Raw genomic sequence first — 21,051 nt, 5'->3', positions numbered from 1 at the left:
TGGTGGGTGTTGTAGGTGAAACTTGGGTGGATGTTGTAGGTGAAGTGAATGAATGTTGTAATTTTAATACAATGGTCAACATTTATTACACTAAAATTTCAATGTTTACAAATGTAATCTTAATGCAATGGCTAACATTTATGCCACCGAAATTTCAATGTCTACAAATGCCCCCACTTCAAGGCGCGTTGTATACATGTGCTTGTTACATGTAGAAGATGCGTTTTGAAGTCCCTTAATGCAGTCGTCGACCCAAGGGCCGTTGAGGCTTGATCTTGAACTGGTCTGGGAGTTTCTTCAAGTGCCGTTAAGGCTTGTTCTTGAATTTTGTTTGAAATTTCTTCAAGGGCCGTTGAGGCTTAATCTTGGATGAAATAGGACCACAACGAGCTTCGTGTAGTAGACGATCCTTGGCTTTGATAATGGATGACTCGGCACGTATTTTGTTGTGTTTGTTGACTTTCCATAGCTTTGATCTTGAACTAGGCTGGAGGAGTTTTCTGGTTGCCTCCAAAGGACTTTCCACAGACTTAATCTTGAACTGGATTTGACTCAAAGGTGGTGGACACTTGATCTTGAATCAGGGTCGTTGAGGCTTGATTTCGAACTTAAACATGACCGCGAGCAGTTTCAGGACATGCATGCTTTGAAAGATCAAGGAAGTTCGCAGCATTTTCATATGAACCCTGAGCAGTTTGGTCAACAGTATGATCTTCAAGATCGATGGGCTCTTCTTCCAGTTGGTGACTTGATCTTTAAGGATTACCGAGACTTTGCTCTTCGGTGACAGTGCCAGCAAAAGGTCGTTAAAGCTTCTCGAGCCTTTTGGGTTAGAGCAACGGTGTCCAGCTTGGATCTTTACTTGAACTCCTCCGTCTGGATGATGTGGTCATGCAGGGAAGGGCTTCGTGCTTCATGATTTGTTCCAGCTCGTTGTGTTGCATTCTTCTCTGCTTATTTCTTTTGCATGGCTGAAGCGATGTGCAACCTTTTGCCTTTAAATGGTTCCTCGGAGCACCACCTCTCAGCGACTCACTCATGCTTGGCAGCTTCAGTGCAAAGAGCCGATGTCAACAGATCCACACTCTTGAAGCATTTGCTGAGGGAATTCGAGACATATTAGCAGTTGAAGATGAGCACTCGAGAGCAACGCTAGGTAAGTAACCAGGCAAAGGTTCCGGGCAATCAGTTCCTGGTCGGACATTTAATTTCAGGTTCCGACCGATTGCTTCCTTTCCCCTTGTTCTGCAGGCAAGAGCAAGGGCAGAGGAGAAGATGGGGGAAGAGCATGATATGAGATACCTTTGCTTTCGACCCCAGTGATATGAGATACTTTTACTTTTGAAGAAGTAGCGGACGATCAGCACATGCATTCGTCGCGCCTGTCTCCATATGCTTCGATGCATCATCTTCATCTGCATCATCTTCACCTGCATCATCTGTTTTCCAGGCAGACGTGGTAGACGAAGAGGAAGCAGAAGATGTTGACGATGCGTATTCGAGAGCACCGCTAGGTGAGCAATCAGAAAAGGTTCCAAGCAGTCGGTTCCTTACCAGGAGCTTGAGTGGAGGTTCCGACATATTGCTTTCTTTATCCTTGTCTTCGTAGTGAAGAGGGAGGACAAAGAAAAGGATAGGGAGAAAGCATGCTATGAGATACTCTTGCTCTCAACCCCAGTGATATGAGATACCTTTACTCTGGTGTGGCTTGGTTGAAGAGGCGCTTCCAGGGAGGAAGAAAACTGAATTTTGGTTGCAGATGCCCTCGGCGAGGAAGAAAGGTCAGGCTGGATGCGTTTTCAGGGAGGAAGAAAACTGAGTTTTGGTTGCAAATGTTTTCGGCAAGGAAGAAAGGTCAGGCTGGATGTGTTTTCAGGGAGGAAGAAAACTGAGTTTTGGTTGCAAATGTCTTCGGCAAGGAAGAAAGGTCAGGCTGGACGTGTTTTTAGGGAGGAAGAAAACTGAGTTTTGGTTGCAGATGCCTTCGGCAAGGAAGATGAGTCAAGCTAGATGTGTGTCTTGCTATAGGATGGAGGTCGAATTATATGGTGAGCTCTCAACATCAAGTGGTAGGGTGAGCGTGGCCTTGTCACCCACGCTTGTCGGCAGAAGTGCGGTAGTTGGCGTAATGGACCTCACACGTTTTCAACTTTGTCAGTGATATCTGACGAAGTTGCACGTGATAGCCGAAAACTGAGATTGTGTCTGAGAAGTGTCGACGGACTTTACGCAGAAAAATCCGGGTTTTGAAATTCGGAGAGTGGTGTTTCTTCGATTTACGAACGAATGGTTGTGCTGCCTCTCCTTTTAAAGAGGTGTCAATTGTATTCAACACGCACAATTTGAAGATTGCCTGCCCGTGAAAAATTATCTCTGCTACTCTTTACTTCATCCAACCATTTTCTTTTAGTATTTTTTGAAAATGACTTCCCCTTTTAACATTTGCTTAAATTTGAGTCTTAGCAGCGACACAGGTGCACCGCATCAGGGTAATGTATGGCGCCCGTCTTTTTTTTCTTCTAATGGCCCTCTTACAGTTGAAGACTCTGTGATGAGGGATGCAACAACGGCTACGGTTGTAGCTAGAAACCTCCTCACTCCTAAAGATAATAGGATACTTTCACGACGGTCCGATGAGTTAGCTGTTCAAGAGTCCCAGGCTCTCAGTGTCCAGTGTGCGAACTCTGTTTCCAACATGGGCCAACGCTTACTTGCTCGAACTCGCCAGGTTGAATCATTGACAACTGAGGTGGCAGCTCTTAGTCAAGAGATTAGGCAGCTCAAGCGTGAGAATAGAGAGTTGCATGTGCTTGCAAATAGTTATTCGACGAGCATGAAGAGGAAGCTTGATCAGCTGACGGACTCCGAAGGTCGAATTCAAAGTGACCATCGGAAGTTTGTGAATGTATTCCAGAGGCACTTTTTGCCTTCGTCATCTGGGGTTCGACCAAGTATTGAGGCTCCGAATAAGCTATCTTCGGTGCCTCCTTCTTTTAGGGTTCCACCGAGTACCAAGGCTCCAAGTACTGAGGCTTCACACAAGTGACATTCGTGAAGGCTTTTTCTACTTTCTTTCTCTTTTTTTTTTTTTTTTTTTTTGTTTGTAATTTCTCGGAGATATTAATGGACATGCCTTATTTTATTCCGTGCATCTACTCGGACGAACGTGTGGGAGTTAGAGTGTTGGGACTTATAATGTGCATGGCACGTATATACACCCACACAACAATTATTTTTTCAAGTAATGATGCCCATTTTGAAACCTTTATTTTCTTTGCCTTCCGCATGGTGCTGATATATATAATTCCCTTTTTTTTTTTTTTTTTTTTTTTTTTTTTTTTCAGAGTAGTGCCATGCACCAAGATTTCACTATTTGTATACATATGTTTTGATGGATGTTGCCTGACGCACCAAACACCTTTCATCATTTTTTTTATTTTTATTTTTATTTTTATTATATATATTTAAGAAACTAGGAACATGATTCTTCAAAGGGGAAGCGAAGTGGAGAGCATGGGTCTTCCTTGCTGCATCGTATTCTTCTCTGTACCACTTTTTATTTGCACAGTCACCGCACCATTCTTCTATGCGTTCTTCTCTGCACACGGATCACTGTTTGAACAGCTACTATACTACATTCTTCTCTGCACTATTCTCTTCACGCGGATCACTGTTTGCACAGCTATTGTACTGCATTCTTCACTGCATGCGGATTGCTGTTTACACAGTCACTGCATCGCATGCGGATCCGTTTCTTTTGCAACTGTTGAGATCGTTGTATATATATACATAGGCATACGCACACACATACACACATAGAGCGCTGCACATTCACCACACAGCTGCTACCTGGCTGCGATCACGACTGCGTGCACTGCTTCCTGCGTTCCCCGCGTCTGCTAGCTGGTAAGTCTCTGTATTTGCTACCTCTTTCAGCTCTACATCTTCGTCGACTGGGCTTTCTTATGTAGCATCCTCTGTTGCTCATGCTACTAACAGTGCGCCTATTGTTCCTGGAGGATCCTCGTTTGCTGCTACTGAGCTCGGTGCTGGAAGGAAATGCAGGAGGTAGGGTGACCAGTGCTGCAGACGGGAAGAAGGAGGTAGTCGGCTGGCAGGGTGCAGCTTTTACTTCGTGAGTTCGTTTATATGTATAACCCATCACCATGCATTTATGTATATATCCCAGAGCCACACGCAGCAGGCGTTTATACATATATATATATATATATATACGGGTTAGCGTCCTTCACTGCTTTTTTAGATGTATTCAGAGTAACGTTAACATTTACAAGTTAACTTAAACCCTTCAAAGCACGGTATTTGTATATCGGCAAATATAGCCCCACCATTCACATCCAAGTTCAAATCTGTTCATTCGACCCGCATGCCTTTCTTCTGTGTTGTGCCTTCCAAGTCTTGCATCAACAATCTGTCACGGATGATCTGTTTATCGAACGCTGTTAAGTCATCCAGGATAGCCGTGCAGCATCCCATGCTGTCATGTTTCTTCATTAGCTTGTTTGAAGAAGCATGCCCGTGAACGTTACATCCAGTAAAACAGTATTGAAGTCGCAGAAAGTGCCTTATATATACATATATATATATATATATATATATATATATGTGTGTGTCCTGGAGCCGCGCACAGCATACCTCTATACATATATATAGCCTGGAGCCGCACACACTCACACTTATTTATATACATTTATAGCCCTGAGATCAGTTGTCCCATCTTGGATGCCGCACATACTTACACTTATTTATATATATATATATATATATATATATGTTGAGTGTCTTGTCGCTTTTTGACATGTTGTACGTACATATATATATATATATATATGTTGAGTGTCCTGTCGCTTTGCATGTATGTGTATATATATATATATATATATATATATAAGTTGGCTGGCGGTTGTCCCATCATTCTGCATGCATACATATATATGGAAGTTGGTTGTGATTGATACCGTGCACACATGTACATGTATGTGGAAATTGATTTGTCCCCTCACCAAACCGTGCACTTGTTTCATCACCACGAACATAATATAATGTTTTTTTTTTTTTTTTTTTTTTTTTTATATGCACGATGTGTGTGCTCCCACTGATGGATTTGTTTGCTGTGATGCCAGGAATCTTTGATCTTGAGAAGGCAGAGCTTGACTCCAGGATCTTCACGAAGCTTTTAGAGCCGTGGTAGCAGGTCGTAGGTGTGCCAGATACTGCAACGAGGTTCCGCTGTGTAGTGCCTTTTGATCACAGTTTTCCCTCGGTGGTGTGCTGCCGTGTGGAGCTGTGCAAGAGACTGCAGTGGGGCTCCGCTGCGGGTTTACTGCCGCTGTAGCGTGCTTTGAAGGGTCATCCTGTAGCTACCATCTTTGTCGTGCTGGTCAAGTTTTGTGGCTGACTTTTTTTGTTGCAGTCATGGTGTTTCTCAAGTGCTTTAAAAGCAACACTATCACCATTCTTGCAAAGGAAGGCGATTCACAGGATAGTGGAACGACGTTAAAGCTTCATGCGCCACTTACCGGCCCCAAGGCGCTTGCCCTTCCCGCAAAAGACAATTCCATGCATATTAAGTCGTGGTCTTCTGAAGTACCTTGGGATGTGGTAGACTCTGTTCGACTAAATGCAAAGAAAAAGGCGTGCACATCGATGAGTCTTATCTTGAACCATTCGCACCATGTTCGTGACAATCATTCAGTTTCGTTTGAGCTTCTTGGCGATCGTATCCGCAGCGGAGCTATGGCTTGGAGTAGCACCTTGTCGACTACTGGAGGAGCCGCCTTCGTTGAGTTTTATTGGGAATGGCTTGAAGATGTCTTGAGCCGTTCCAAAGATATGCTTACCAGCACGGGCATTTATCATGCTGTATATGCATCTCTGTTCAGTTATGGCCGACATCCTTCCGTCATGCGTGCATTCTTTGAGCATTGGTGCTCAGCGACCAACACACTTCACACGGCTCGAAGGGAGATGTCGTTCTCGCTTTGGGATCTCCATAAGATAGGAGGCTTGCCAATCCAGGGAAAATTCTATTATGAGGTTGTTCCTAGCGTGGAAGAGTTTTCTTATCGCAACAGTCGAGGATTACCTGTGAGCTGCCGCTATTTGTTTGGGGCATACCATAAGATTTTCCAAGAGGCCCCAGGTAAGTCAGGCGTGAAGATTTCTTCATGGATCCGATTTTGGTATTGGGATGCCATGAAGTACAAGAGGCCTTCGAAGAAAAGTGGTCCTAACAAGACAACCAGGCCTAAGGGGGACTCAGACCCGTCGGGTGTCATTGGTCCAGTTGTTCGTCGTACTTCTGCTGAGTTGAAGGCATTTGAGGATTGTGGCGTGGCGTCAGAGCACTTAGAAGAATCTTACTTAGCCGCTTTCTTAGCTTGTTGGCTCTGTAAGTTTGTTTTCCCCAAGGATGATGTCAACCTCATTCGTCCCGGAGTCTTCAAAGTTGCTAGCAAGATGGCTGCAGGTGAATCTTTTAGCCTTGCTATTCCAGTTTTAGCCAACATTTACGACGGTTTGAATGTTATTTCGAACTTGGCAAGCACTGAAGATCGTGCTGCGGTGCTCCCTTACCACTATGTGTATGGTTGGTTGGGTGAGTATTTTGGCACTCATTTTTCTTTGTCAACTTTAGACAAGTCAGGTCCTTCTTCTCCGACTTCAGTCAAGATGGGGCCTTTAATGACGAAGTATTCTGGCGTGCTTTCTGCGAGGAGTCTTGACGATTCGCAGGCTCAAACACTGTTTAGAAGTTGTGAAGGCTTAAAAATGGACCGCCTGGCGAAAGTTGGCTCAGTACGGCGAGGCATCATGGACGATTCGCATCTTCGCTCTTCAGATTTATCTTATCTTATAAGTCTTCGCTCGGCGTATGTTTCTTTGCGGCAAGAAAACCGTGCGTCGTTCAGCCGTACAATCCTCACCGTTTTAGCAGGCAATTTGGTTTCGTCCAAAATGTGCCGGGCAGGCTGAAGGAAAAGGCCCAATCAGAATCCTTGCAGGCCGTGTATATGCATTGGGAGTCTTGTACCCGTGCCTGTACGAACGCTTATATCACCCTGCCAGCCAAGGACGAGTTCAGGGGTAATCCAGTGACTCGTGTTTACGCGCATTGGTGGTCAAAGGTACATCATGAGGATTTGGGGATGGCAAGTGGTACTAATTCTTCCCATTCACGCCATGATGCATCGAAAGAAGGCATTTTTGCGACTCCTATGCAGCTGGTACCTTTTGATCGTGCGAGTGCCACTCCCTTGCAAGACAGACCTGTGGCTTTAGTCCGTCAACGCTTGTGCTCGTCTCCTCACCATTTGGACGCTTCTGAAGAGGCGGGTGACGAAGTTGATTCGTATGAAGATGGACTTGTTTTGCGGCGGCGCCAACAAGTTTTAAACAAACGACCTCTTGAAGTTGCTCAGGTTGACAGCGATGTCAATTTTCGTCATAAAAAGAAAGAAGTGTTTAGGCCTCCCCAATCCGATGGTCGTGTGTCTTCAGAGAAATATGTATGCATTTCTTTCTCTCTCATGACTTCTTATTCTTATTTCAGCTTTTGCTTCTAACACCTCTCTTCGTCTTCTTTAGGTTGGGCCTTCTTGTTCTTTTGATTTGGCGACCGCGGGTGTTCACTCCTATATGGATATGTTACTTGGAGGCAATCTACCTACAGACGGGGAGATTGGGGATCCGCCCGGTGAAGAGCTCGTTCAAAATTCGCCCAATCTTCCAAGCCTGCCGTGTGTAGGTGAAGGCGTACAAGAGTCCATCATATGTCCAGCACCTTTGCCAGCTAGTTCTGCGATCTCTTTGAGAGGGCCGAACCTTAATGGTACCGAGCAATTTATCCATCGCCTCAAACTTCGTGCTGCCTTAGATGTCAAAAGCCATATTGAGAGTAGGATTTCGAAGTGCTCGCTGGAAGACCTTTCATTGCTCGAAGAAGATTTGTCGAAGCTTGTTTCTACGATTGACAATCTTAATGTTGATTCTTCGTATTTGAGGATCAAGATCGCCGAACTTATGGCTGCCTCCACTGAGTATTCTTCCTTGCGCGCTATTTCCTTGAAGAAGTTGAGCCCAGATGATCGAGCTCAACAGCTTGCAGCAATAGACTTGTCCTTAGCCCGAGTCCGGTCTTCTCAGCAAGTTGCTTCGGGAGATTATCAAGTCATAGAGGCTTCTTTAGCTTCCGTCCAGGTGCGTCTGGATGCGTTGGTACGAGAGCGAGAGCAGTTGGGAACCCAAGCATCACAACTTGAAAAGGTTCTTGCAAAACAGAGGGCTACACTTTCTCAGCACCATGAGGAGATTTCACGTCTAGAACAAGAGAAAGGCATGGCTATGGATTTGCCCACCTTGTCTCCGACCGAGGTGGAGACTTTGAAGACTTTGGAAGGCTTGTTTCAAGATCGCCTTCGTAGTTTTAGGGACATATCTTTCCAGTAATATTTTCTGTTTTTTTTTTATTTTTTTATTTTTATTTTTTTTTTATTTTTTATTTTAAAGAAATGAAGTATTCGTCTTCTTGCATTTGCTCTTTATTCTTCAAAGTATTTGTGTTTTTTGTTGATGATGTGACTGTACTTGAAGTTTTGAAGTTTCAAGTTGCCTACGTACCCCCGGTTGATGAGGGATCAAGTCATAACGTAGTTCAAATGGTGATGATTTTTTTTATAGTGATTTTGATGATGATTTTACCGTACACAGTTTATGCTCTTGCGGGCCAAGAGCCTTGTGCCGTAGCCTTTTAGGGGTAGTAACGCTTCAAGAATCTGCCATTGATGGGACCGATCTTCAAGCCGTCTTCTGCCATGATTAAGTAGGCGCCGTTTGTGTAGACCTCTTGTATTACGTACGGTCCATCCCACTTTGATGTGAACTTGCTTTTTGTCTTGTGAGTCGTGATGATAGGCCTTCGTAATGCAAGGACGAGATCTCCAGTTTGGAAAGACCTTGGGCGGACCTTCTTGTTGAATGCCTTGGATAGCCGTGCTTGGTAGCATTCCAAGTGTTGTTGAGCTTCGAGCCTTCTTTCGTCGAGTGATTCCAACTCTTGAAGACGCAACTTTGCATTCTCTTCATCAGTCAAGCCTTCTTGTATAGCCATCCTAAGTAAGGGGATTTGACTTTCTAGCGGTAGAACAGCTTCCACGCCATATACGAGAGAATAAGGGGTAGCTTGGGTAGGAGTCCTATGCGTTGTCCTATATGCCCAAAGTGCTTCGCTTATTCTTTCGTGCCAGTTTCTCTTTGTTCGGCCGATCACCTTCTTTAAAAGGTTGCACAATGTTTTGTTGAATGCTTCTGCGAGACCGTTGGCCGGAGTATGATACATGGAAGACTTGTGCTGCTTAAACTTGTATTTCTCACAGAGTTCGTCTACAAGTCGGTTGGAGAACTGTTTTCCATTGTCAGTGATAATGTAGCGAGGCACACCATATCTGTGGATGATATGCTCTTTGATGAAACGGACAACAGTTTCCTTTTTTACTTCCCTTAGGGGTATGGCTTCAGCCCACTTGGAGAAATAATCTGTTGCAGCTAGGATGTAAGCTTCTCCTGCAGACGACTTTGGAGTAATTGGTCCCACGACGTCCAATCCTCATGCATCGAATGGCCATGAAGCAGCTGTAGGGTGTAATGGTTCAGGTGGTTGATGTATGAAGTTGGCGTGGAATTGACAGGCTTGGCACCTTTTGGCATGTTCCAGGCAATCCTTCACCATACTTGGCCAGTAGTAACCCATTCTCTTGAGCTGGAAATGTAGCTTTGGTCCAGATTGATGCGCCCCGCACACGCCTGAGTGTGCTTCTTCCATGGCTTGATTGGCTTCTTCCTCACCTAGGCATCTCAGAAGTACTCCTTCGAAAGAGCGCCGGTAGAGTGTTTCTTTGTAGTAGAGGAAGCGAGGTGCTCGTCGACGTATTTCAGAGCGGTGTCTAGGATCATTTGGAAGTTTTCCATACTCCAAGTAGTCAATCAATGGTTGTCTCCATTCTTCAACATCGACTGGAAGTACCGAGATGACATTTGTATCATCTAGTATCATTTCGGTGGCGAGGGGGATGACCCATCTTTGGCAAATTGGCACATCTGCAGCTTCGTCTTCTCCTAGTGTCATACTCGAGGCTAGGTTAGCGAGAGCGTCTGCCATTTGATTTTCTTTTCTCGGCACGTGTTCTAGTGTTACGGCCTCGAACTTTTGTAGCAGCTGAGTTGCCAATCGGAAGTACGGAACGAGATCATCTTTCCTCACCTCATATTCAGTCAAGAGTTGACTAATTATGAGCTTAGAGTCGCCATATACCTCAAGGGTTGTGATTTCCATGTTGATCGCCATTTGAAGCCCGATGATTAGTGTTTGGTACTCAGCGACGTTGTTGGAGCACAATTCGCTTAGTTGGAATGAGTAACGTAGTATTTGCCTTTGCGGCGACATGAATACTACTCCTGCCCCCGCTCCGTCTGCTCGTGCGGATCCGTCGAAAAACATCGTCCATCTCGGGAATATGTCAATGTAGAATACCTCCTCGTCAGGCAAGTCGTCTGAGATTTTCCAATCGGTTGGGATTGGATGATCGGCAAGGAAGTCTGCTAATGCTTGTCCCTTGACGGCTTTAGCTGGGACGTAAATGATCTCGTATTGATTGAGAATCAACGCCCATTTAGCTAGTCGCCCTGTCAAGACTGGCTTGGACATGACATATTTAACCGGGTCAGCTTTAGCAACCAAGTGGATGGTGTAAGCATGCATGTAATGTCTGAGCTTCTGGATGGCAAACACTAAGGCAAGGCACATTTTCTCTATTGGGGAGTAGTTCAACTCGGCGCCGGTGAGTGTTCGACTCAGGTAGTAAAGCGCTCATTCTTTCTGGAATTCGTTTTCCTGGGCCAAAAGTGCTCCCACTGAACTTTCCTGAGCGGCGATGTACAATATGAGTGGTTTCCCGGGCACAGGCGCCCCCAGGACAGGTGGACTTGATAAATATTTTTTTATGCTTTCAAAAGCATTGTGGCACGCTTCGTCCCATACGAATGGAACATCCTTTTTCATGAGTCGACTAAACGGTTGACAACGCCTTGCAAGGTTGGAGATGAAGCGTCTGATGAAGGCTAGTCGTCCTTGTAGACTTTTCAGCTCGTGAAGGTTTCTTGGCTCGGGCATGTTTTGGATGGCCTTGATTTTTTATTGGTCCACTTCAATGCCACGGTGCTTGACAATGAAGCCGAGGAACTTTCCAGAGGTGACGCCAAACGCACACTTCAACGGGTTCATCTTGAGGTTGTACTTTCGCAGCCTTTTGAACACTACTCGCAAATCCTTCAAGTGATCTGATCTTTTCTTTGTTTTGACCACCACGTCGTCCACATAACATTCTACGTTTTTGTGTAGCATGTCATTGAAGATTTTCTGCATTGCTCGCTGATATGTGGCTCCAGCGTTCTTTAGACCAAAGGGCATCACCTTGTAGCAGTAGATACCTTTTGGAGTGCGGAATGCTGTTAGTTCCTCATCTTCGAGGGCCATACGAATTTGATTGTATCCAGAAGAGCCGTCCATAAATGACAGTGCCTCGTGGCCAGTGGTTGCGTCCACCATGATTTCGATGATTGGCAAGGGAAAGTCATCTTTCGGGCAAGCGTCATTGAGGTCCCGGAAGTCTACACAAACACGTATTTGTCCAGATTTCTTAAGGACGATGACGATGTTGGAGATCCACTTGGGGTATTGCACCTCTCGAATGAAGCCTGCTTCGATTAGCTTGTCAATCTCTACCTCGATTTGTGGAATGAGCTCGGATCGATAGCGCCTTTGAGTTTGCTTTATCGGTCGCGTTCCAGGCTTAACTGCAAGATGATGTACAGCGATGACAGGGTCAAGGCCGGGCATTTCCTTGTAAGTCCAAGCAAAGACGTCTTTGTACTCTGATAACAGTTGGTAATACTCATCTACCTCGTCTGCACTTAGCAGCGCACTCACGAAGATAGGTTTCTGCTCATCTTTTGTGCCTAAGTTGAGCTCTTTGAGATCATCGACCGTGGATTGCCCTCCATCCTCAAGTTGCGGTGGCGCAGCAGTGACATCTTCTTCGGGGATCTCGTCTTCTTTGCCTTCTTGGATCGTGATGTGGAAGACATCTTGGAATTCCTCTTCGGTGTCGTCTTCTTGGGCTGGTCGGCATGAAGATTGTCCAGTGTGGATGATGGTGTGCCTTCTTACTTTTAGTGGTCCATTTGTGTCCACCTCCAAGATTGCTTGGCGCTTCATCCTTGAAGGGATTGAGCTTCGAATATCACATTTTTCTGCTATCATGTCGAGCTTTTCTTCCTTTGACGTTGTCTTCTTATTTCTAGAAAACTTCTTGTTGTCTTCAAGTCTTTCCAAAGCTGACTGACGAGGAAAAGAACTAGTCGTGTTGCTTTGCTTCTTAGGTTTTGACAACCTTTCAAAAACAGAGCTTTGGGATGCTGGCATGTTAAGTCTCTTGAAGACGGAGGTTCGGTTTTGACCACCAATGCGGTTAAGTGCTGACATTCTGGGTCTTGAACGATTCATCCTATCGAAGACTGACGTCCAAGGGGTGGATTTAGGCTCATCATGATCTTGTTCAATACTCACGCTGATGTGTTGAGTGCTAGCATTTTTCGCTTTGCTTGAAATCTTCACGGGTGCATTTGGTGTGAAGCCTAGTCCAGCTTTGTTGTTATCAACTCCGTAACCGTGCTTCTTCAACTTCTTTTGAGTCTCGGTGAGGTCACGTTCTTTATTGTTAACGGTGTTTGAAACCTTCTTTCCATGATTCGAAGAAGAAGCGAAGTCGTAGCCAGCTTTTGACATAAGTTTATAGGCGTTTGGATCAAAACCTTCTTCGGTCCTCTGGGTCGGGAGAAAGCTTGGTTCCACCCCCTTTGGTAGAGCTTTTATGAAGCTTTGTGGTAGTCTTGCGACCTTAGTGCCGCCTAGCTGTGTCAGAGGTAAAACTGCATTCGTCTTGAGCAACTTTACATTATCCATATGCCTCTGTGCATCGGCTTTGTTTGCTCCAGTTTCGAACGGAGATTGACCATTCTTTCTTCTCGACATCGGGATGTATCGGAAGACGGGTGTGTTTGGTCCATTTGAGGGTGTCCTACTCCCCTTTGCTGTTACACGTTTAGCCAGCTCATTATCGTTCTTGCTTGAAGACGGCGTAACTTCTTCTTCTTGCTTCTTAGGCATGGCTTGTCGTCCTGCTTTTTAGGTACCATGTCTTCATCCATGTAGAACTTGGCGTCTGCGAAATGTGATTCGGCTTTAGTGAATGGTTTGGTGTCGCCATAGATCACCTTCACTCCTTCTCGGTAGAATTTTAAGCATTGGTGAAGGGTGGACGGTACTTCTCCATTCGCGTGGATCCAAGGCCTTCCTAAGAGTAAGCCGTAGGAAGTTCTTGCATCAATCACGTGGAATATCGTGCTCGACTTGAGTTCACCAATAGTCATCTCCACTCGAATCATGCCCATCGCTCTTTGTCCTCCTTGATTAAAACCTTGGATTAGTAGACGACTTAGGGAAAGCTCATCTGCCTTGATGCCGATTGTAGTCATTGTTGACTTTGGCATGATGTTTATGGCTGATCCACCATCCACAAGCATGCGGTTGACTTTGTGCCCCTTTACATACCCAGAGACGAAGAGAGAACGGTTGTGAGGCTTGGATCCTAGCAGCAAGTCTTCGTCGGTGAAATGGATTGCGTCCTCGATAGCACAACATGTGGCACATTCATGTGGCCGAAGCTTCAAGCCTTCGTTCTTGCTTTCTTGCACTTCATGTTCATTGGGACTTTCCAAGACCGCTGCTAATGCTATTCGCATCTTTTTTGGTAATCGTAGCGCTTCCTCAATGCTAAAGTGTGTTGGCAGACCTTCTTCGAGCGTGGGAGTTTTTTCTCCCTCAGTGGTGATATCTTTGCCTTTTGAAGGTTCTTCCGTTTCTACTTCGACCATATGGCATGCAACGATAGTGCACTGTTAGAAGAAGTCATTCGGGAAGTACTCGCGCAAGGAGACAGGAATGCGCGGCTCTTGCTCCATGGGTTCCCCAGCATACGTTGGCTTATTGATTTTTACGTTTCTTTTAGGCTTCCTACTGTTGCGGCGACGGTGTTTTCTCACTTGTTCCACCTTTCGTCTTGTGGCTTGTGGTTTTGGTTTCCTTGTTTTTTTGTAGGTCACCAATGTCCATCCTTCATCATCATCGGTATACGCATCTTGTTCGTTTGCCCCCGGCGATGGTTGAGTAGAAGGCGCCGTGTAGCTTGCACATTGATAGGAATGGTCGGGTGTCGTTTGGAGAGGCACGGGATCGAAGGATCCGAACGCCACCGTAGTAGTATGTGTTGCGGCTGTGTCCTCAAGGTCTAGCTCGATTCTCCCTTGTTGCGCTAGCTTCATAATGAGTTCTTTGAGGACGAAGCACTTGCCCACATGATGGCTTACGATACGATGGTACTTGCAGTACCTAGGATCGTTCGTTCGATTCATTTCTTCAGGGCGCTTGCACTCTGGTAACTCAATTACCTTCTTTTCCAGCAAGTCATCTAACATCGCACCCACGTCTGAGTCAGGAAAAGGGTACGTCTTTTGCTCCAACTCTCTCAAGGTGTTTTTATACTTGTCTTGGGTGCGAGGAGGCTCACTTCTCTTTGTCTCCTTTGCCTTGGTCTTGGAGGAAATCTTGATAGGCGCAGAGGTGGTCTTGATAGGCGCGGATGGGGTTTTGATGGGGGTAGTGTTGACAGTAAAAGTTTCCTTGGCAGGCTTTTTTCCAGTCTTGTCCACACTCGGGGCGAACACCTTATCCTTCTTGAAGTGGGTGATCGGCTCATTCTTTCCGTGATTGGCGATATTCAGCTCCATGTCGTGGGAACGCGTTGCCAGCTCCTCAAACGTTTTTGGTTTTATGCCTTGGAGAATGTAATGTAACCCCCAGTGCATGCCTTGAACACACATCTCAATGGCAGAGGTTTCAGAAAGCCGATCTTTGCAATCCAGACTTAATGAACGCCATCTATTGATGTAGTCGACGACGGGTTCCTCCTTCCACTGTTTCGTACTGGTCAGCTCCAGCATGCTTACGGTGCGGCGCGTGCTGTAGAAGCGGTTGAGGAATTCCTTTTCTAGCTGATCCCAACTGTTGATAGACTCGGGCTCGAGGTCGGTGTACCAGTCAAAGGCGTTGCTTTTCAGCAAGCGCACGAACTGCTTGACGAGGTGGTCTCCTTCTGTTCCAGCATTGTTGCAGGTTTCAATGAAGTGGGCGACATGTTGCTTCGGGTTCCCCTTTCCATCGAACTGCATAAACTTTGGTGGTTGATAACCCCTCGGCATCTTCAAAGCGTCAATCTTCTTGGAGTAGGGCTTTGAGTATAGTACAGAATCATGTGAACTTCCTTCATACTGCGCCTTGATGGTGTTGGCGATCATCTCCTGCAGCTGCTGGATAGAGAGAGACCCCATGAGTGTCGCCGCTTGGTCCGGCTTCAGTGTCTCTTCGACGTTCTCCACTGGAGGTTCCTCATCCTCGTCGTTTTCCCTCTTTACTGGATTATCCCCTTGCCTAACTTTCTCATCGGGCTTTGCATCTAGTTGGTTAACGAGCGCTGCGATTTGCAGGTCTTTGTCCTCCACAGTCCTTGTGAGTTTTGCGATTGTTTCACTCATCTGAGCCAGCTGCTCCTCAATTGAAGTCGCTCCAGCAACCATGACTTGCATAGCTATGCCGCTGCTTAAGTCGGCATAAGAAAGTAAGGATTCAGAGTACTTCCTCTGGCTTTCCTCTCTTGGCGCCCTGAGCGAGGCCAGGGTGATCACCGGTTTGTGCCTCGGGTGCTCTTGTGCCTTCGGCGAAGTTGATGCAGGGGCGGAAGAGGCGGCAGAAAGAGCTTTTGCCTTGCTTCGAGTTATGATGCCTGAAGTGACGCCCCCTGTCGTGATGGCGCTCTTGTTTCTTGCATTGGCAGCGAGAACAACTTGGGCCTTCCTTGACGCCATTTGTGCTTGTTGCGGATTCAAAGATAGAGATGAGAGGTAGAGACGGTCCCACTGGGCGTGCCAAATTTGTAAACACGGAAATTCCTGCGATGAATGAGACAAGAACACATGTACAAAATAATATTTGTATTAATGATTTAGGGGTTACAATCTCTTCTACAAATTTATCCTCTGATTCTATCTTCGAAACGTGTAGATGTAGTGTTGTTGATCCAAGGGCCGTTGAGGCTTGATCTTGGACGAACAGTTGATGAATGATGAACACCTTCTTCAAGGGCCGTCGGGGCTTGATCTTGAATTGGTGGAAGTTCTTCAAGAGGGGCGTTAGGGCTTGATCTTGAAGGAGGATTTCACGAAGAACGAAGAGGGCTTTCTTGATCCTTCGGGATTTGCTTGAGAGCTTCAGAGTTTCGAGGCTTCGAGGCTTCAAGGCTTTGGTGTGGTGTGAATTCTCTTCCAATTTGGGAGTAGAGAAAATGTATGCCCAAAATCCCCCCTTTGATTCTTTGATGGAGGAGCCTATTTATAGGCTTTGGGAATGAATCACCACCATCCATTTGTTTTGGTGGATGTTGTAGGTGAATTTGGGTGGATGTTGTAGGTGAATTTGGTGGGTGTTGTAGGTGAAACTTGGGTGGATGTTGTAGGTGAAGTGAATGAATGTTGTAATTTTAATACAATGGTCAACATTTATTACACTAAAATTTCAATGTTTACAAATGTAATCTTAATGCAATGGCTAACATTTATGCCACCGAAATTTCAATGTCTACACAGATTTATAGTGAATTTTGTTTTTTTTAATTTCTTGGGTGAATTATTATACAATTAGAATATAAATATTCAAATACTTGATATTCAAGAGTTGATGTCAAAGATAGTGGAAATTTACCCAAAATTTTCACTGTTCCTTCACCATGGATGCCGATGGACTGAAAGCGAGAGAGCACTAAAGTTATTGAATCATTGTGATTAGGAATAAACTATTCCAACACACTTGCATAGATCTCCTCACTGTCCTTCCTTCCCGTCTTCATCTCAATGCGTGGCCCTTCTAACTGCAACTAAATCTTCGTAAGTAATGAATCTCGACGAGACAAGGAGCCTAACCTCTCAATGAAAAACTAATTAATCGAACACGAAGAAAGTCAACTGAAACGATAATTTAATTTATTAACGTACCTTTTTTATTGCAAAGATCGTAAAGAGATTTAAAGTGTGGAAATAGATGAAGAAAATTAAACGGAATGTAATATTAAAGTTTTCTCGAAGACCATGTGATAAAAAAAATGCATGATTATTACTCATTTATGGATTTCAGATCAAAGTTTGAGGTTAAAGCTTTAAAAGTGTATCTATTTATTCTCTAATCCTGATATCAAATCCAAAAGGCGGGTGACCATGAATCTTTGATCATGTGGTGATGACCAAAAGAACGAAACTCACTACAATATGTACATGACAAAGCCATCTCTTGCCGAAAGAGCAACAACATAAGCACAAGAAATTAACTGTGTGGAACAGTGGAAGGGCATTCGTTCTCAAGGGCTTTTTTATTGTGTTTACGTAGTTGAAATTTCTCATACTGAAGCTCCTCCCCGATGCCTTCTCCGATTTTATTCCTTTCACACTCTCTAACAATGGAGACGCATCACATCCCTGCATGCCACAAATTAATGTTAATTAACTAATGAAAATTATGAATTTGATGTCTCTTGACTTAATTAACTAGTACGCAAAAGTCAAAGGCAGACAACTCATACCTGAACGATGCTATCGTGAAAGAGATTTCTTAGCCAAGAAATTGCTACTTCCATGTTTATAAAATGGATTAGTGACCTCTTGCTTGATGATTTCTTCAGCTTTTGGCAACTATTGGAGTAATAGTTAAGTCGGAGCTCACTTTTACCTATGTCAACCAGTCAAAATACACAACATTGTCAACTTAACACACTAAGCTACGGTTCCTTGTTTTATATAAATTTCTACGTACATAAGTACGTAATAGTTAAGATAATTTTGACGTTCCAGAGTACTGTACTAAATCAATAGTTCAGATTGACGAACTCTGCTAGACAAGGTATGCATAGATTGATTAAAATGACATCTGGTATAGGATAGTTTTCGTAGAGGATAGTTAAAATCCACAAATAAATGTAAAAAATATGATGAAGCTGTGTACCAAATTGAAATTGCAAGAGTAATGGAAACAACATAAAGATAAAAAAGCTCGAGAAAGCGGGGTTATAGGAGGCCATCTTGTTTCGCAGTTCTAGCTCTTCGTTTGCTTGTATATGTGAGCTATTGTTGGCTTTTTTGTTCTTCTTTTTTTTTTTTTTTTTTTTTTTTGAACAAAGGTAAACATTTCCATTACCAACAACCCAAATTTACACAACAAGGGTCTAAGGACAAACAAGTACAAGCAAAATTGGACTAGCAGAATTAAACAAAAAGGAGCCCAAATAAGAATTCAGGCCCAAACCGGAAACTAGCAAAAAACACCCTAGATGTCTACTTCCATCGCCTTTGCTACAGTGCACCAACAAGATCCCACGCCTCCAACCGACGAATGCCTCACCAATCACATCAACCAGCCACAAGCAACTTATCAAACGCAGCCACAAAGAAAAAAACCAGTCACTAAGTGGAAGAAGCCTGTGGCAGTACACGAGCAACGCTGCAGAAAAAGGCAGCAACCAGTGAGAAAGTGGTGGTGTTATGAACACCCTAGCCAATGGGAACACCGGAGCTCTACACGCTTTCTCGACGAGCCACAACAAATAGTGGTAAATAGTGATTGCAGATCGAAGTAGAGATGGTCAAAGATGACAGATGCTATTGTGGTGTGAGGGACAAGCTAAATTGGGGTAGGAAGTGGAGGGAAAAAGCAACATCATGTTAGAAAAGAGGAGACAAAAGGCAGGAGGAAGGAACTACCACCAACCCCAGCCATAGCTAGGGTCGGCAGCTTCGAAATTTATCGAAATTGGATACATTCACAATCGGTGAGACGAGACTCCCAAATTGAGAGAAAGTTTCTCACGAGAGAGGGAAAGTATAAATTGGATGGAATTTGTTTTTTTTTTTATCGGTTCTTTGAGGGAACCTTCTACTACATTCCTAAAAGTGTGGGTCTTCCTTTTTTATTTTTTTTTCTTTTTCTATTGTTTGTTGTAAAATCGACGGTGTGTGCAATGAAATAAATAAATAAGACACAAAAGTTTTAAGGTTCCTCTAATGTCAGTGTGACTGGAGTACGTCCTCGGGGCAGCAGTAGTGCTTTCATTATAATTTGGAATAATAGGAGTACAAAGATAACTTTCACTATTCTCTCCTCTCCTCTTCCTCTCTTTTTCTTTCTTCCTTCTCTCCTTCACAATCTCTTCCGTGAGTCCCTCTCATTCATCTCCTTGTAATGCTCTATTTATAGAGCAAACATTATGAAAGCAAAAAGTTCACTATTTAACTTGTGAACCTTTACTATATACATGTGGGCAAACATACCCATTGTTTTACAACACTCCCCCTTGGCTGCCCACATATCAACATCAGTTAATTTGTTAAAATCTTGATCTGTTTTTGGATGCTCCCCCTAACTAGTATATCCCCCTGATTTCAAATTCTTTAGGCTAATCATTGATCATTATACTTCAGTCCCTTAGCGAGTAGAGTTTCCAAAAGAGGTGCTTTACATGTTGTTAACTTTCCACAGGCTTGTTCGTGAACTGGGTTGGAGGGCCTTCTGCTAGACTTCCTCCAAAGGTTTGAATTTACTCCTTTAATCTGGAGAGGAATTTGATTCAAGGGTGGTGGACACTTGATCTTGAATCGGACTTATGATTTCTTCAAGGACTTCGAGGCTTGATCTTGAATGCAAGTGGACCATGAGGAGCTTCACTTGGCAAGTGATCTTCGGTTTTGTCGGGAATGAATCAACACGTGCTTGTTGCGCTTGTCTCCATATGCTTCAATGTATCATTTTCACTTGTCTTACTTGCTCCCCATGCTTAAGTTGTATTTTTCCTGGTTTTCCCCCATGCATGTGTGGCATATTCTCCTGCAGTATTTACCTTCTGATGCAGGAGTGGAATGCAACCCTTGCATTTGGATGGTTCATCACTCCTTGGTGACTGGAGACCCAGCTCCAACAACAGTTAAAGATGACTACTCGAGAGGAATGCTAGGTAAGCAGTCAAGAAAGGTTCCAGGCAGTCGGTTCCTTACTGGGAGTTTGAATGGAGGTTCGGACATATTGCTCTCTTTATCCTTGTCTTTGCAGGTAAGAACAAGGACAAAAGAAAGGACATGGAGATTGCATGATATGAGATACTCTTACTCTCGTCCCTGAAGATATGAGATAATCTTGCTCTGGTGTGGCTTGTTTGAAGATGTATTCTCGGAGAGGAAGAAAACCGAGTATTTCAAGATGCTTTGTTGAAGATGCATTCTCGGAGATGAGGAAGAGTTAGGTGTTTTAGAGTGTGCCTTGCCATGGACGATGAAGGTCGACATATATAGGGATTTCCCCAATAGCAGGTAATGGTGTTGTGTCTTTACTCTTGTCAGCAATTGTGGTGTAATTAGAATAGTAAGATTTACGCGTTTTCAACTTTGTCAGAGATCTTTGACAAAGTTGCACGCGATATCAGAAAAAACTAAGATTTCGTCTGAAATATGCCAACAAACTTTATTCAAGAAAATCTGGCTTTTGAAATTCAGAGAGCGGTGCCTCTTCGATCTCTGAACGAGTGGCTTTATTGCCTCTTCTCTTATAGAAACATCAATTGTGTTCAAGAGTATGCTCATAAAGTTGCTGCCCGTAGAAATTTCCCCCTTCTTGCACTTCTGAAATTTTATTTGACCTCTTTTTTCCTTCATCATTTCTGAAAATGACTTGCCCATCTAACATTTGCTTAGATTTGAGTCTTAGGAATGATACAGATGAGCAGCGTCAGGATAATATTTGGCGTTCGTCCTTCTTATCTTCTAATGGTC

At 44.2% G+C, this 21,051-nt stretch overlaps 1 pseudogene; it reads right to left on the bottom strand.

The window, feature by feature from the left end:
* LOC103450106 (peroxidase 21-like) overlaps positions 1-18,314 on the bottom strand; it is a 64,772-nt pseudogene extending 46,458 nt beyond the window's left edge.
* Positions 18,315-21,051: the final 2,737 nt, after the last annotated feature.

The sequence above is a fragment of the Malus domestica genome, chromosome 12, assembly GCF_042453785.1.
Source record: "Malus domestica chromosome 12, GDT2T_hap1".
In the NCBI taxonomy this organism is placed as follows: domain Eukaryota; kingdom Viridiplantae; phylum Streptophyta; class Magnoliopsida; order Rosales; family Rosaceae; genus Malus; species Malus domestica.
The sequence above is the reverse complement of the archived record's forward strand: the minus strand, read 5'-3'. Positions and strand labels throughout refer to the sequence as shown.